This window comes from Humulus lupulus, chromosome 9 (assembly GCF_963169125.1).
Source record: "Humulus lupulus chromosome 9, drHumLupu1.1, whole genome shotgun sequence".
Classification (NCBI taxonomy): domain Eukaryota; kingdom Viridiplantae; phylum Streptophyta; class Magnoliopsida; order Rosales; family Cannabaceae; genus Humulus; species Humulus lupulus.
The window spans coordinates 77198418-77212624 of record NC_084801.1 but is presented as its reverse complement, the minus strand read 5'-3'; the positions used below and the strand labels follow the sequence as shown (position 1 = coordinate 77212624).

Below are 14207 nucleotides of genomic sequence, written 5' to 3'. Positions count from 1 at the left end.
ATCAAAGTTATAGCCTCATAATCCTCCATTTTCTCTTTTTGAACTTAATCTCCTTCATGAACTTTACATAGTCGAGCATCTGTTCTAATGCTTCAGCGAAGGGGATGTCAATGTGTAACTTTTTTAGCACATCTAAAAAATTCGAAAACTGTTTATCAAGAGTAGTTTTCCTAAGCCTCTGAGGGTATGGGATTTTTACTGGTGGATCAACAACAACAATTAGAGGTGCCTTTTCTGTAACATGATGGTCTTTAGTAACCTTCTCACTCTCAGAACCAGATGTCTCACCCAACTCTTCATTCTTCTCAACAGATGATTTAGGCATAGATTGTTCAACTTGCTTACCACTTCTCAAAGTGATGGCCTGGCATTGTTCCTTGGGATTCACCATAGTATTGCTAGGCAAATTCCCCTGAGGTCTTTTATTCAACATGTTTACCAACTACCCCACTCGTGTCTCAAGATTTTGAATGGATGATCTTGTCTCAGTCATAAAATGAGTTTGAGTATTGGTAAAAGTCAACAGAACTGCTTGCAATTCATTAGGCTTTTCTTGTTGAACTTGTGGTCTAGGCTGTTGTGAGGAGGAAGACTGATTCATGGGTTGTTGTGGCATATTCTGCTTGTATTGGCCCTGAAACTGTGATTATTGGCCTTGATTGTTTCTCCATGAGAAATTTGGGTGATTTCTCCAACCAGGATTGTAAGTGTTGGAGAATCGGTTGTTGAAAGGCCTCGGAAAATTTCCCACTGCTTAAACCTGATCTTGGTCCATAGGAATATTACTATTAAGGTCACCTAAAGGACATTGATCAAAAGAGTGTGGACCCCTACAAATTTCACAACCTGCTAACATCTTAATGGCATTAGCAGACACAATATTCTGTTGCAACTATTTTATCAAGGAAGCCACCTGAGCAGTCAAGGTAGTGATGGCATCGAGTTCATGAATTTCAGCAACCTTTCTAAAATTGATTGTCCTCTCATCAGACCATTGGTGATTGTTGGTGGCCATGTCTTCTAACAATTCATATGCTTCATTGGAACTCTTACTCATGAATGCCCCAACAGCCTCAACATCAATTACGGTACGAGTAGTACCACACAACCCATTATAAAAATTGTGGACCAACATCCACATTTCAATACCATGATGGGGGAATTTTCTCAACAGCTCCTTAAAAAACTCCCATGCATCAACAAAGACTCCCCCTCCATCTGATAGAAATTATTAATCTCTCCCCTCAATTTTGCTGCCTTTGATGGAGGAAAGAACTTGACCAGGATTTTTTTGGCTAAATCCCGTCAAGTATTTGTATAGTTTTATTGAAGGGACTTCAACCAACTTTTAGCTCTATCCCGCAGCGAAAATGGGAATAGCCTCAACCTGATTGCATTTTCACTCACCCCATTATACTTGAACATTGTACATAGCTCTAGAAAATTAGCTATGTGCATATGAGGATCTTCTGAGGGTAAGCAACCAAATTGCACGATGGATTGCACCATTTGCAAGATCACTAAATTAATCTAAAAGTTATTAGCCTCCACAGCCGGTGGTCTTATACATGTTTGCACTCCCATAACAGTTGGCAGTACATAATCATGTAAGCTTCTCGCAACAGGATTAATTATGAGCTTGTCCTTGCACCACTTCTGGCACCCCTCCATTCAACCCATCATTGTTTTGAGGATTTTCCATAACCACAATTGGATCAGAAGCTCTCTTGTTTCTATGATTCTGCATGCATGCTTTCTCAATCTCAGGATTAATAGCAACAAGGCTATCTGCTCCTCTTCTGCTACACATATAACAGAACTACCTGAAAAAAATGGTCAAGAATGCACGCATATAGAAATAGTTCAAAGAATAACCACATTAGAAATAGAATTAATTATATTGATATTGATAATTTCAAGTCCCCGGCAACGGCGCCAAAAACTTATTACGAAAATTACAGTTATGCAAGTGCACACAGTCACAATTTGTAATAGTATCGTCCCACAAGGACTGAATTATCAATTACCAGATAATTATTCTTAGTTTCTATTTGGTTAATGAAAATTGGTTTTGTATTTTGATAATTAAAAACAATAATACTACTAAAAATAATGCAAGATTGTAAGAACCTAAACAAGAATAAAATTCCAAGGATTTAAACAATTAGGAGTATTAATTTCATCTACAATCCCTCCTATCAATCACTAACACAATATTAAAAACTCTTCTTCTTATTAAGCTAACAAGTTGTTAAGGTATTTTATAATCGGATTAGGAATTATAAAACTCAACCTAATTGTGAACTTTCTATATTTCTATGATAAATTCAACAATTAGGAGGCAATGAATTCACAACCTAGATGCTACAAAAATAACCTAGATACTTTCGTTCTAGATTAAATCGATGCTTTTTCAATCAAAGCTTGTTTAAATTTCACTTTTCATAATTTCAATTCAAACACAAATAGACAATGAAATAAGATGGCCAATCACATTTCATGCATTAAAATAGATTGAGACAAGCTTAATAAATGAAGAAGAAAAATACTAATATTGCATTAGATCATCAAAGGAGTTCAAGAGAATACATTAAAAACCCTAATAAAAAAATTAGTTCAACATTGTCATTCTAAACATAAACAACAATTCAAATTAACATAGAATTAAAAGGCAATAGAAAAAGAAATGTAGAGAGCGAATGGAGATGCTCCACGGTGTGTTTTCTCCTTCAGAGTTCGGCCTTCTCTCTATTTGATTTCCCCATCTCAAAATTAGGTTTAAAACCTAATTTTTGTTCTTCATAAGCAATGGGGGTCACGGCCAGTGTCGATTTCGGCTTTGCGTGGACGTTAGGCGGGTCGCGGCCCAACCTTTTTAGCGCCGTGGATCAGGGTTAGTTTGTGGGCAGACAAAGACGCCGCGATTCTCTGTGTAATGTCCCAAATTACCTAATAAGGCTTAGGTCCTTTATCAGGGGGGCCAGGATGGAAATTTATGACAATGATATTCATATGTGATGAGTATGCATGTAATTATATGATTATGTGGGTTACATGATAATATGACTAGATATGCATGTTTAGGTGTATTAAATATGCATGTGGGCACGTTTCTTAGTAGAAGGGAAATTTTCGTAATTTGGCCCGTTATGGGTATATTTGGCATGTATGTGATATATGTGTGAGACCACATTATTATGTAGATATATCTGAGTTTCTCGTCACGAGGTGATCCTAGGGAGCAAGTTAGCGGGAAAGTCACAACAAGAACTAATACCCAACTCAGGGTGAGTTAAGGGGTATTTTAGGTATCTAGTACATTACCGAGTTATCGGGTGTTATACCCAAAAATTGGAGATCAATGATGTGGCAATAGAGGTGACAAATGGCAGTACATGGTCAGTGAAAGACACATTAATAGTCAATAAATACATTGACTCCTCAGAGTTGTGATAAAGTGACCCAATACATCAGTTAAGAATTTGGACTGCTTGAGAGATGCTATAGGCAAGTCAAATACACCCGAGGAGAATATTTGGGCCAAGGAGTGCTTGGCTCGGACCCCAGTTCGAAGAGCCAAGTGTTCGTTTCAAACCCATGTCTAAGGAGCTTAAAAGAGGGGTTTGGATTTTGGCTCTTGGGACAAAAGCAGCAGGTCCGATCGGACCTTAGCTTGAGGAGCCTCTCAAGTATTTGGCTCGGGTGTGTCCGAGGTAAGCCTCCCAAGGTTTCCTAAGTGTGTGGCTCGGATGTGTTCGAGGTAAGAAGCTAAGGAAAAGAAGTCCCATGCAAACCAAGAATTGAGACTTAGATTTTGACAAGGAGAGCCTACACAATGTCCAATCGGCACATGGTTGGAGGAGCCTAGGAAATGCCTCAAACTTGTCCGAGGAGAGATGCCAATAAGGATCGCTCGGACCACCTTGGTCCGAGGAGAAGGCAAGAGAAAGATGCCTCGGACCACCTTGGTCCGAGGAGAAGGCCACAAGGTCTGATCGGACCTTGATTGGAGGAGGTAGGCTCAGACCTACCCGAGGTGAAAGGCTAAGGGAGTTGGCTCGGACCACCTTGGTCCGAGGAGAGCCAAGCATGCATGACTTTGGTCCGAGGAGAGCCATGCATACATCACTTTGAACTAAGGAAAGCTTGAAGGAGTAACCAACATGCATGTGAGACTATGTCAAAATCCCCGGAACGACTTCAGTAAGAATTTGTCTAGGCACCCGGGAATCTCTCATTCCTCACTCAAATTGAGGAATCAGTTGTATTTTAAGTATTTCTTGTAATTTAAATAATAAAATATCCCTATCTAAAGGGGATATCAGTTGAGGATCCCAGGCCTATAAATAGAGGGTTGGCGGGATCGTAAAAGGACTTTTGGGAAAAATTGAGAATTAATCTGTGTTCTAGAGAGAGAAAGTGTGTTTTTCTTGAGAGAACCCCTTTTTTGTATTCTGGAATATTTACACTGAAGAAACTCAATTGACACTGGTTCATCTGATCTTAAGTGTGAATACAGTAATAAAATCTCTAAGTGGATTAGGCTATTACCGACTATTGGGGCTGAACCACTATAAAATCTCTTTTGTTATTTACTTTTATTAATTAAATTGTCTGTTGTCGTTTGTATTCTCTTGAAGGCTTGTCGTATTTGACGTTCTCACGTCGTTGGCTAAAAACACAGTCAACATCGGGTAATGGGAATGAATATTCGAGGATATATTTGAAGTTAGTTAGAATAGGATGGGATACCGGGGATTTTGATCATTTTTCCCTCGAGGACGTTTTTAGTACCCCGGGCCTCGGGATGAACTTAAGGTTACTTGAACTTAAGAAAACAAAACAAAACACTCAAACACTTTTATCTGCTCACTTACTCTCAGCAATTCAAATTAGCATAGAAGTAAAATGCAATAGAAAAAGAATTGTAGAGAGTGAATGGAGATGCTCAACTGTGTGTTTTCTCCTTCAAAGTTTGTCCTCCTCTCAATCTGATTTCCCCATCTCAAAATTAGGTTTAAAACCTAATTTTTTCTTCATAAGCAATGGGGGTCACAGCCAATGTCAATTTGGGCTTCGCGTGGACGTTAGCCGGGACGCGGCCCAACCTTTTTAGCGACGCAGCTTACGGTCAGTTTATGGGCAGACAAAGCCTTTAGCGCCGTGACCCTCTGTGTAACGTACCAAATTACCTAATAAGTCTTAGGTCCTTAATTAGGGGGGCCAGGATGGAAATTTATGAGAATAATAATCATATGTGATGAGTATGCATGTAATTATATGATTATGTGGGTTACATGATAATATGACTAGATATGCATGTTTAGGTGTATTAAATATGCATGTGGGCGCGTTTCTTATTAGAAGGGCAATTTTCGTAATTTGGCTTGTTATGGGTATATTTGGGATATATGTCATATATGTGTGAGACCACATTATTATGTAGATATATCTGGGTTACTCATCACGAGGTGATCCTAGGGAACAAGTTAGTGGGAAAGTCACAACGGGAACTAATACCCAACTCAGGGTGAGTTAAGGGGTATTATGGGTATCTAGTACATTACCGGGTTATCGGGTAATGGGAATGAATATTCGAGGATATATTTGAAGTTAGTTATAATAGGATGGGATACTGGGGATTTTGATCATTTTGCCCTCGAGGACGATTTTGGTACCCTGGGCCTCGAGATGAACTTAAGGTTACTTGAACTTAAGAAAACAAAACAAAACACTCAAACACTTTTATCAGCTCACATACTCTCCCAAATAACTCTCTCTCTATTCTAACGGGATTACTTGAGAAACTAAGGAGATTTTTGGCCGAAAGCTTGGGAATTGAAGGCGTGAACATGGGATTAGATTAGCTACAACTAGGAGGACTTAAATCACAGTTGATGTGACAGTCAGAATCCTGTGATCCGTAAGGGGAAAGACCGGGTAAGCTGTGCAATCCCACACCGCCTGGGGAAGGTCAAGTATGATGATTCTAAGACTGTGCACAGCCAGAGGATTTTGGGAGATGGTTGTAAATAAACTTAGATTTTTTCGTTTAATCGACTTGGTTCGATTTATGCGATGTAAATGTTTCTAAACTGTATTTTGGGATCCCAGGTGTCAAACTTTTATGATTTTCAATAAAATGGAATTGTTTCTAAAGTTTTTCCTCTATTTATGGCTTAATTACACTATTTGTTCTAAAACCTCGATTAGCGAGTTGAATGCACATTTTTAAACTCACTTAGTAACGGCTCTAAGAAAGTAGGGCGTTACAAATGGTATCAGAGCCTTGACCCAGCCGGAAGTGTGGCCGATGGGGACGTCGTTCCCGTAAGGGAGGGTGATTGTGACAGTCAGAATCCTGTGATCCGTAAGGGGAAAGACTGGGTAAGCTGTGCAATCCCACACCGCCTGGGGAACGTCAAGTATGATGATTCTAAGACTGTGTAGGTATGGGACTACACAGTTTAAGAGGGCTTAAATGGATTGATGGGTACTACCTATATCAACAAGATGCATCTTCTTTTCGGTAGCCCATCACTTGAGAACTCCAAAGTTAAGCGTGCTTGACCTGAGGTAATCTAGGGATGGGTGACCTCCTGGGATGTTTTCCTAGGAAGCATGTGAATGAGGACAAAGCATACTGAAAAGACTCATGTTGGTTTGTAAGGCCAGTCGTCATTCCAGAAAGCAGCCGTAGTGACGTGGGGCGTCACAGCTGAGGTAAAGCTATAACCCCTGTTTTAAGTTGAATTTATTTATGTTTTGGTTGTTCTTGAGCTTTGAGGATAAGGGTTATGAATTTGAATTTTGGGTTGAGTTTTGAGTGTGCTAAGCTGTGGTTTTGTTGCTAGGAAGTTGTCGAATCTGTTCTAGGGATTGAATTAAGTTTCTAAGATTGATTTAGGGTGCATTTTGGTTGAGTTTGGATGAAGAAAAATTAAGGAATTCTGAGTTCATAGGGTCAGGTCGCGGCCCTGTTCTTGGGGTGTCGCGGCCATCTTGAACCCAGAGGTCAGGGACGATTCCTGATGCGAGGTCATGCCGCGGCGCCTATTAGGCTGCACCCTTGTGAGTGTTCAATGAGAAGAGAGGTCGGGGCCTCTGACTTGGGCGAGTCGCGGCTTAGATGCTTGAGGTCGCAACTCTTAAGGGGTTTTATGCCCTGGGAGGATTTTTGAGTTCGGGAAGTTAACCTTAAGGGCTCGGGCTCGATCCTACTACCCTGTTTAGTAGAATTCGACGTCCTGGAGACTAGGACTCAGTCTGGAAGCCTTTATTTGCTCGTTATTGACAGAATTTTATATTATGGTTGTGACTAGGTTATCGCTAGGGGATCGTAACCAGGATCATGCCCGAGGGTCATTCTTATTATTACGCTATACTCAGACCTGAGGTATGAAAACTGCACCCATTTTGTGCTTAGGGCGCGACCTTATTATAGTACAAAATCAATATTATGTTGAGAATGTTTTATTAAAAATATTGAATGTGTTGTGTTTACCAATGTTATGCAATAATTTTTGAGTTATATATCTGATTGGGCAAGCTCAGCTTATAAGCTGAAGGTTTATCTATGTTATCTGATAAAGGGCTTGGCTTAATAGTCAAGGGTATAGTTGGTTTTAGAGGACTCGACTTATCAGTCGGCTGTTGAGACACGACTTATTAGTCGAAGGTGAAGACCTGACTTATCAGTCGAAGGGTAAGACTCGACTCATCAATCAAAGGTTGAGACTCGCCTTATCAGTCAATGGTTAAGACTCAACTTATTAGTCGAATGGTAAGACTCGACTCATCGGTCGAAGGTTGAGACTCAACTTATCAGTCGACAGGTAAGACTCGACTTATCAGTCGACAGTTAAGACTCAACTCATCAGTCGAAGGTTGGGACTCGACTTATCAATCGAATGTTAAGACTCGACTTATCAGCCGAAGGGTAAGACTCAACTTATCAGTCGATCATTCAAGGCACGAATTATCAATCTAAGATTGAAAGACTGAACTTATTAGTTATAGGTTAAAGAACTCGGCTTATGAGTCGAGAGTTTAAAGGCTCGACTAAAAAGTCGAGGGCGGTAATATCGTGCTGAATTTTGGCTGATAGGATTAAGCCAACCCAGAAGAAAGACACACGCTTGAACGCCCAAGGAACATCTAGAATGTGAAGCATTAGACCCGCTTGACCAGCTCAAAGGCTGGTTATGTGAAAGATGGGCACTAAATCCCTAGTGTGATTCTATAGTCGCTTATATGAGCTAATTACATGCATGAGTAGGGTTACTACTAATGTCATGCTAGTTATGATTCTATGTTCTGATAATGTACTGCTTATAAGCATGTTTATGTTTTCCTGCTGAGCCTTGGCTCCTGGGTGCTAAATGGTGTAGGTAAAGGAAAGGAGAACCTGGACCAGCCATGAGTTGGAGAGCTTTGGGGGCAGATTGTACATATGCGGCCTGCTCGTCTTCCACAGTCGATGCTATCAGTTGGGTCTAGGGTTGGACCTTGATTTTCCTGTATATGTCGAATTTTGTATTCGTTTTTGGGTTTGTAAACATTTTAAACTACGATGGGTTCCCATGTATTGATGTCAATCCTTTTTAATGAAATCATTGACTTTTAACAAAAAAAATTAGTACCTAAACCTATGGTTAGTTTTAATTACACGATTTAAACTCAAATGACTCGTTTAGCGAGTTAAGCACTATTCAAACTACACAGCGTAACAGTCCTTCATTAGGAGGACGTTACAACTTGGTATCAGAGTCGTTTATGTTTATGTGTTCCTGAAGATTGGCTGGGCATGTACATTCGCCGCTGAAGACAAGCTCGACTAAGGGTTCGTTAACTATTTATGTTAATTTGTGTTACCTGCTTAGTTGACAAATGAATGTCTTATCTGCATGCATGTTTAGGGATCATGAGTTATTCTGATTGGGCCTGACCCTTGACTGTTAAATGCATGAAAAGAATGTGCTTATTATCACCCTGATTGAGCATGAATATAAATTGACTTGCTTATTAGCATGATTTTTGTATGTGAAAGATATCAAACTGCTTATCAGCATTGTTATGGCATGTGTATGCTTAATTGTTTGGTTTTTGGCCATGGGAGTGGTGTTGGATGTCACGGGCTGACATTTTGATAGCGGAAATGCCCGTGCGGCACCTTGACTCCTCTGAGCCAAGGTCAGCCTTCCAACCATTCGAATAACAATGGGCACATTTTTCGCGTGACCGTGTGCCTCTGCACACTTCCGTGTCTTGAAAAACTATCGTCGAGTCATTCTCTTCAGCATCTATGAGTGCAATCATGCATCAAGGCTATCTAGCCAAGACACTCACACTGTCCATAGGTTCTCACTATGGCAAGGAAAATCCCAACACCGATGCCCACCCAGACATTTGCAAGTCAAGGTAGCATGTGTGGCTAAGAGCCAACACGAAGCTGACGTGCCAACACCTCCCATCATGTCCCATTCGATACTATCCGATTAGTTCACGTCACAGACCGAGGACTCCCATACATCCATGGTCCAATCCTCAAGGCACCATACCATCGTGCATGTTGGCAGGCCCTCGAGACTGGCTGCCAGACTAGTAGCACACATTAGACCTCTGTCCTACTCAAGCATAGTGCACCCTCCAATGCTTGCATGCTAACAAGTCCCACGAATGACTTCCCGTGCCATCTCATGTCGAGATTCGTGGCCATGGCGCACCACAACATCTCTCAAAGGTTTAGGCCACGTTCCATGCAAGCGGTATCCTGGCAAGCCAAGGGAACCATACTCTTAAACCTCTGGCAGCACACTTCGACGCACTACCGGGCCGGCCCGGTAATCTCCATGAGTACTCCTACTCATGGAGACATATGAGTCCCCTCGTGGTCCTCATATGCCCGCCCTACTAGTCCTCCCAACTAGTAGTAGCTCACTTGACACACCTGCGCCAAGGGGTGGTGGAGAGCTGACACCAGGTGCTCCCCCTACAAAGAGTCTTCTGAGCTTTTAGCCTTTCTACCAGGAACATATATGATTTTTGCTTGGGAGACATATTTGGCTTCTAGCTCGCCAATTCTCCGAATCTCCCAAATCCGACCATACCATTGCATTCATTGACCCTTCAATATGGAACCTACCAAGTCCCGTCCATTTCCAGGCAATATTGAAGATATTTACGAAAATGCCACTGCCGTACAAACTAGGCATCAGCATGCTCACCAACCTGCACCCTCGCGTGCGCATCTGACCGAGCGTCATCCTAGCTTGTAACGTGCCATCAAGGCTGACACGTTACACTCTCCCGCAATTAAATTGTCGATGCCCTCATCGACAGACCGCTGGCCAATCTTCCTGCCTCGACTCCTAAGCTCACTCCATGCTTCTTCCGAATCTTGATTCTGCACTAGTCCCTCTACCACTGTAGAACCATTAACTCAGTGATGATCTCCCATGTCCACCCTTGGACTCGATCAAGGACCCCATGCCACCATCACTATTCAGAATTCTCCCATGAAGTAGTGCCGCTGCACTCGAATACTCCTTGCATACATGAACTCCTCCGAGTCCATCACGATGTCCCTCCAGTCAACCAAGCAGCTCTTGCTATACTGACCCCAAAGCCAACACATCTTTTGATTGTTGCTTTCCCGCCAATCTTCTAATGCCTACTCTCTTATTGACAAGGAGGAAATTAAGGTGCACCCCCCCTCAAGGTGAGGTTCGCAAACCAACCGTTCCCAACGGCACCTACGAAACATCCTTCCATTGAAGGCATGTCTCTCTTCAACGTGGCACTCATGCCAACTGTAGCCTTTATGCAGTATCTTGTGCATCCTTGCACATAGACTTCGCGAAGTAGTCTCCCAGACTTTTGGCCCTCCGGCCTTACTGCATACCCAAGGCTTGATGCGAAATGGCCGCTCCTGACCATAACCATAACTACTACTCTGAGCTTCTACAATGTGGTCAATGATCTGACACCATTCAAAACCACTGCATTGCCCCCAAATCAACCTTGCCTAAATCTAGAAGGCCTGCTGAATCTTGATCAACTTGACTGCACTTTACCTCACCCTTGAGGTCTGAAGTTGTCCCAATCTGCTATCTCCCTTCGGCATATGTTCTCTGAATCATTCGGCTTGTGTTCCCATAAACACGTGTCCCCATAAAACACTAATCATGTCCCATAACATGCTGCAAAACCTGCCCAATCTTGGTCTCAGCCTATGCCCATGCATACTGTCTATCTGCAGTTTCAATTGGTCACCTGACCTACTCGCATCAGTCATGCATGTCTTCGCACTGTACAACCCATCTGTTGCTGTGTTTCTTTCTAAATTCACACACCAAAACTGAACAAGTACCTTGACCCTTTGAACATATGAATTAGTGGGCTCCTCCACTTCAACTTGGGAATCACTTCTCTTCTCGAAGTGTACCTCTCAAGGTATAGCTCACAAGCTAACCGTTTTTCTCGTGCGGTCCCTCGTTCCATTTATCACTTTTGATGGTGATGTTGAACTAATGTCTCAGCCATTCTGACTCTTCGCCCCTCGACATATCTACGTTGCCTTAGTACCTGAGTTCTGTTGACTTTCACCTTAGGTAACTGGCTCTGTCTTTGTCTCTGAGTCTCCTTGACTTTACATTCTGAACAACTAACGATCTCCATGATAACTCATCTCGATACTTTTGTAATGGAACATTGGTCTACTATTTGGATGTTTGAACCGTGAAGGTCTCTCCCCCACTTTAACTGTTGGCGTCCTCGACAACTTGCCCACACGCAAGAACATCTGATCGCCCTAAGTTTTCATGCACACAATAAATCTAGAAGTGCCCCCCGTATGATGTGACTCTCGAGTCAACTACTTCGTGTAGGACCACTATCGATTCCCTTATGCATGCACTGTCCACATAGCTATCCATCTGCTCTATACTAGCATCTCGCCCCTCCGGGCAACTTCTCTCAGCTTCTGTGGTCACTAAGTCCCAATAGCAAGGCCCTCCGGCCCACATTTAAACTCAAGCACCATCTCTACCTCCTTAAGCCTTCTTGCAATACTAAGTTTCCCTGACCCAGCCCTCCAGCGCTCTCGAAACTCTAGTACTATTCTGACCACTTCACGCGGTCTACTCGGCCCTGCTGGCCTTTGATGCATATATTCCACAACATAGCATATCTTACAATGCCTTAGTGTTGCTCACACAAGATAACATCTCTGTGAGCCAACACGTCCCACTCAATTGTCTCGGCACCTCCCCTCCAGACCAGAACCAGTAAACATGCAAACACTTCCAAGTACGACTATCCTCTGACAATCGTGGCCACTGCCACCTTGGTCTCCATTTGATTCCTTTTGGCACACAAGTAGCAATTAAAGAATTCCATGCTCAACTTTATCTAGTTCCCCAAAGCTATCCACTCTCGACTTCTGTCGTGACTGACAAGCATCTGACGGCCACTATTATGCTCACCCACTCTTGCGTACAAGTTCCATTTTCAACAACAGCGCTCCATGTGACTTACACTGTCACTCAGGCAAACCTGAACTAGTGAACCAAACATAAAACCTTGACCTCTCGATCAAACCTTGTCTCGCGTCAATGAGTTCCAACTCTTTTGTAGCACCTCTCCATAATTGCACGTGGTTGTTGTCTTTCTAGCATCTCTGAACTTTAATTCGAAGCAACCATAACTTGTCCCCACTCTAGGATGTCCAGTATTCCCACGAAAAAGAGCAACCAAGTCTCATCCCGTCTCAGCCTACTGATCCTTTCTAGGTGACTAAAAGGCTCAACGACATCTGTACAAGCATCCAGACCCTTATGGTCCTTCAGCATGCCTACATCCTTTCTAGGATGGGCCAACCAGGTTCACCCCAACTTGAGATGAACCTGGCTCTGATACCAATTGTCACGGGCTGACATTTTGACAGTAGAAATGCCCATGCGGCACCTTGACTCCTCTGAGCCAAGGTCAGCCTTCCAACCATTCGAATAACAATGGGCACATTTTTCGCGTGACCGTGTGCCTCTGCACACTTCCGTCTCTCGAACAACTCTCGCCGAGTCATTCTCTTCAGCATCTATGAGTGCAATCATGCATCAAGGCTATCTAGCCAAGACACTCACACTATCCATAGGTTCTCACTATGGCAAGGCAAATCCCAACAACGATGCCCACCCAGACATTCGCAAGTCAAGGTAGCATGTGTGGCTAAGAGCCAACACCAAGCTGACGTGCCAACACCTCCCATCATGTCCCATTCGATACTATATGATTAGTTCACGTCACAGACCGAGGACTCCCATACGTCCATGGTCCAATCCTCAAGGCACCATACCATCGTGCATGTTGACAGGCCCTCGAGACTGGCTGCCAGACTAGTAGCACACACTGGACCTCTGTCCTACTCAAGCATAGTGCACCCTCCAATGCTTGCATGCTAACAAGTCCCATGAATGACTTCCCGTGCCATCTCGTGTCGAGATTCGTGGCCATGGCGCACCACGACATCTCTCGAAGGTTTAGGCCACGTTCCATGCAAGCGGCATCCCGGCAAGCCAAGGGAACCGTACCCTTAAACCTCTAGCAGCACACTTCGACGCACTACCAGGGCGACCCGGTAATGTCCATGAGTACTCCTACTCATGGAGACATATGAGTCCCCTCGTGGTCCTCATATGCCCGCCCTACTAGTCCTCCCAACTAGTAGTAGCTCACTTGACGCACCTGCGCCAGGGGGTGGTGGAGAGCTGACACCAGGTGCTCCCCCTACAAAGAGCCTTCTGAGCTTTTAGCCTTCTACCAGGAACATATATGATTTTTTCTTGGGAGACATATTTGGCTTCCAGCTCGCCAATTCTCTGAATCTCCCAAATCCGACCATACCATTGCATTCATTGACCCTTCAATATGGAACCTACCAAGTCCCGTCCATTTTCGGGCAATATTCAAGATATTTACGAAAATGCCACTGCCGTACAAACTAGGCATCAGCATGCTCACCAGCTTGCACCCTCGCGTGCGCATCTGACCGAGCACCATCCTAGCTTGTAACGTGCCATCAAGGCCGACACGTTACATTGGGCATCGTCATTGCTGTTTAATGTGTCATTTCATTGATTGCAGATAGACTTGGAAGTATGCTTCCAGGGAAATCAAATGAGCCAGCCTACACCGGAAGTTAGGTCAAG

General features: G+C 43.2%; 1 non-coding gene across 1 annotated transcript; it reads left to right on the top strand.

The window, feature by feature from the left end:
- Window positions 1-1145: 1145 nt before the first annotated feature.
- Window positions 1146-1251, top strand: LOC133802836 (small nucleolar RNA R71). Its single transcript, XR_009877581.1, has one exon. It is a non-coding gene; the product is annotated as a small nucleolar RNA R71 (small nucleolar RNA).
- The last annotated feature ends 12956 nt before the right edge of the window (window positions 1252-14207 follow it).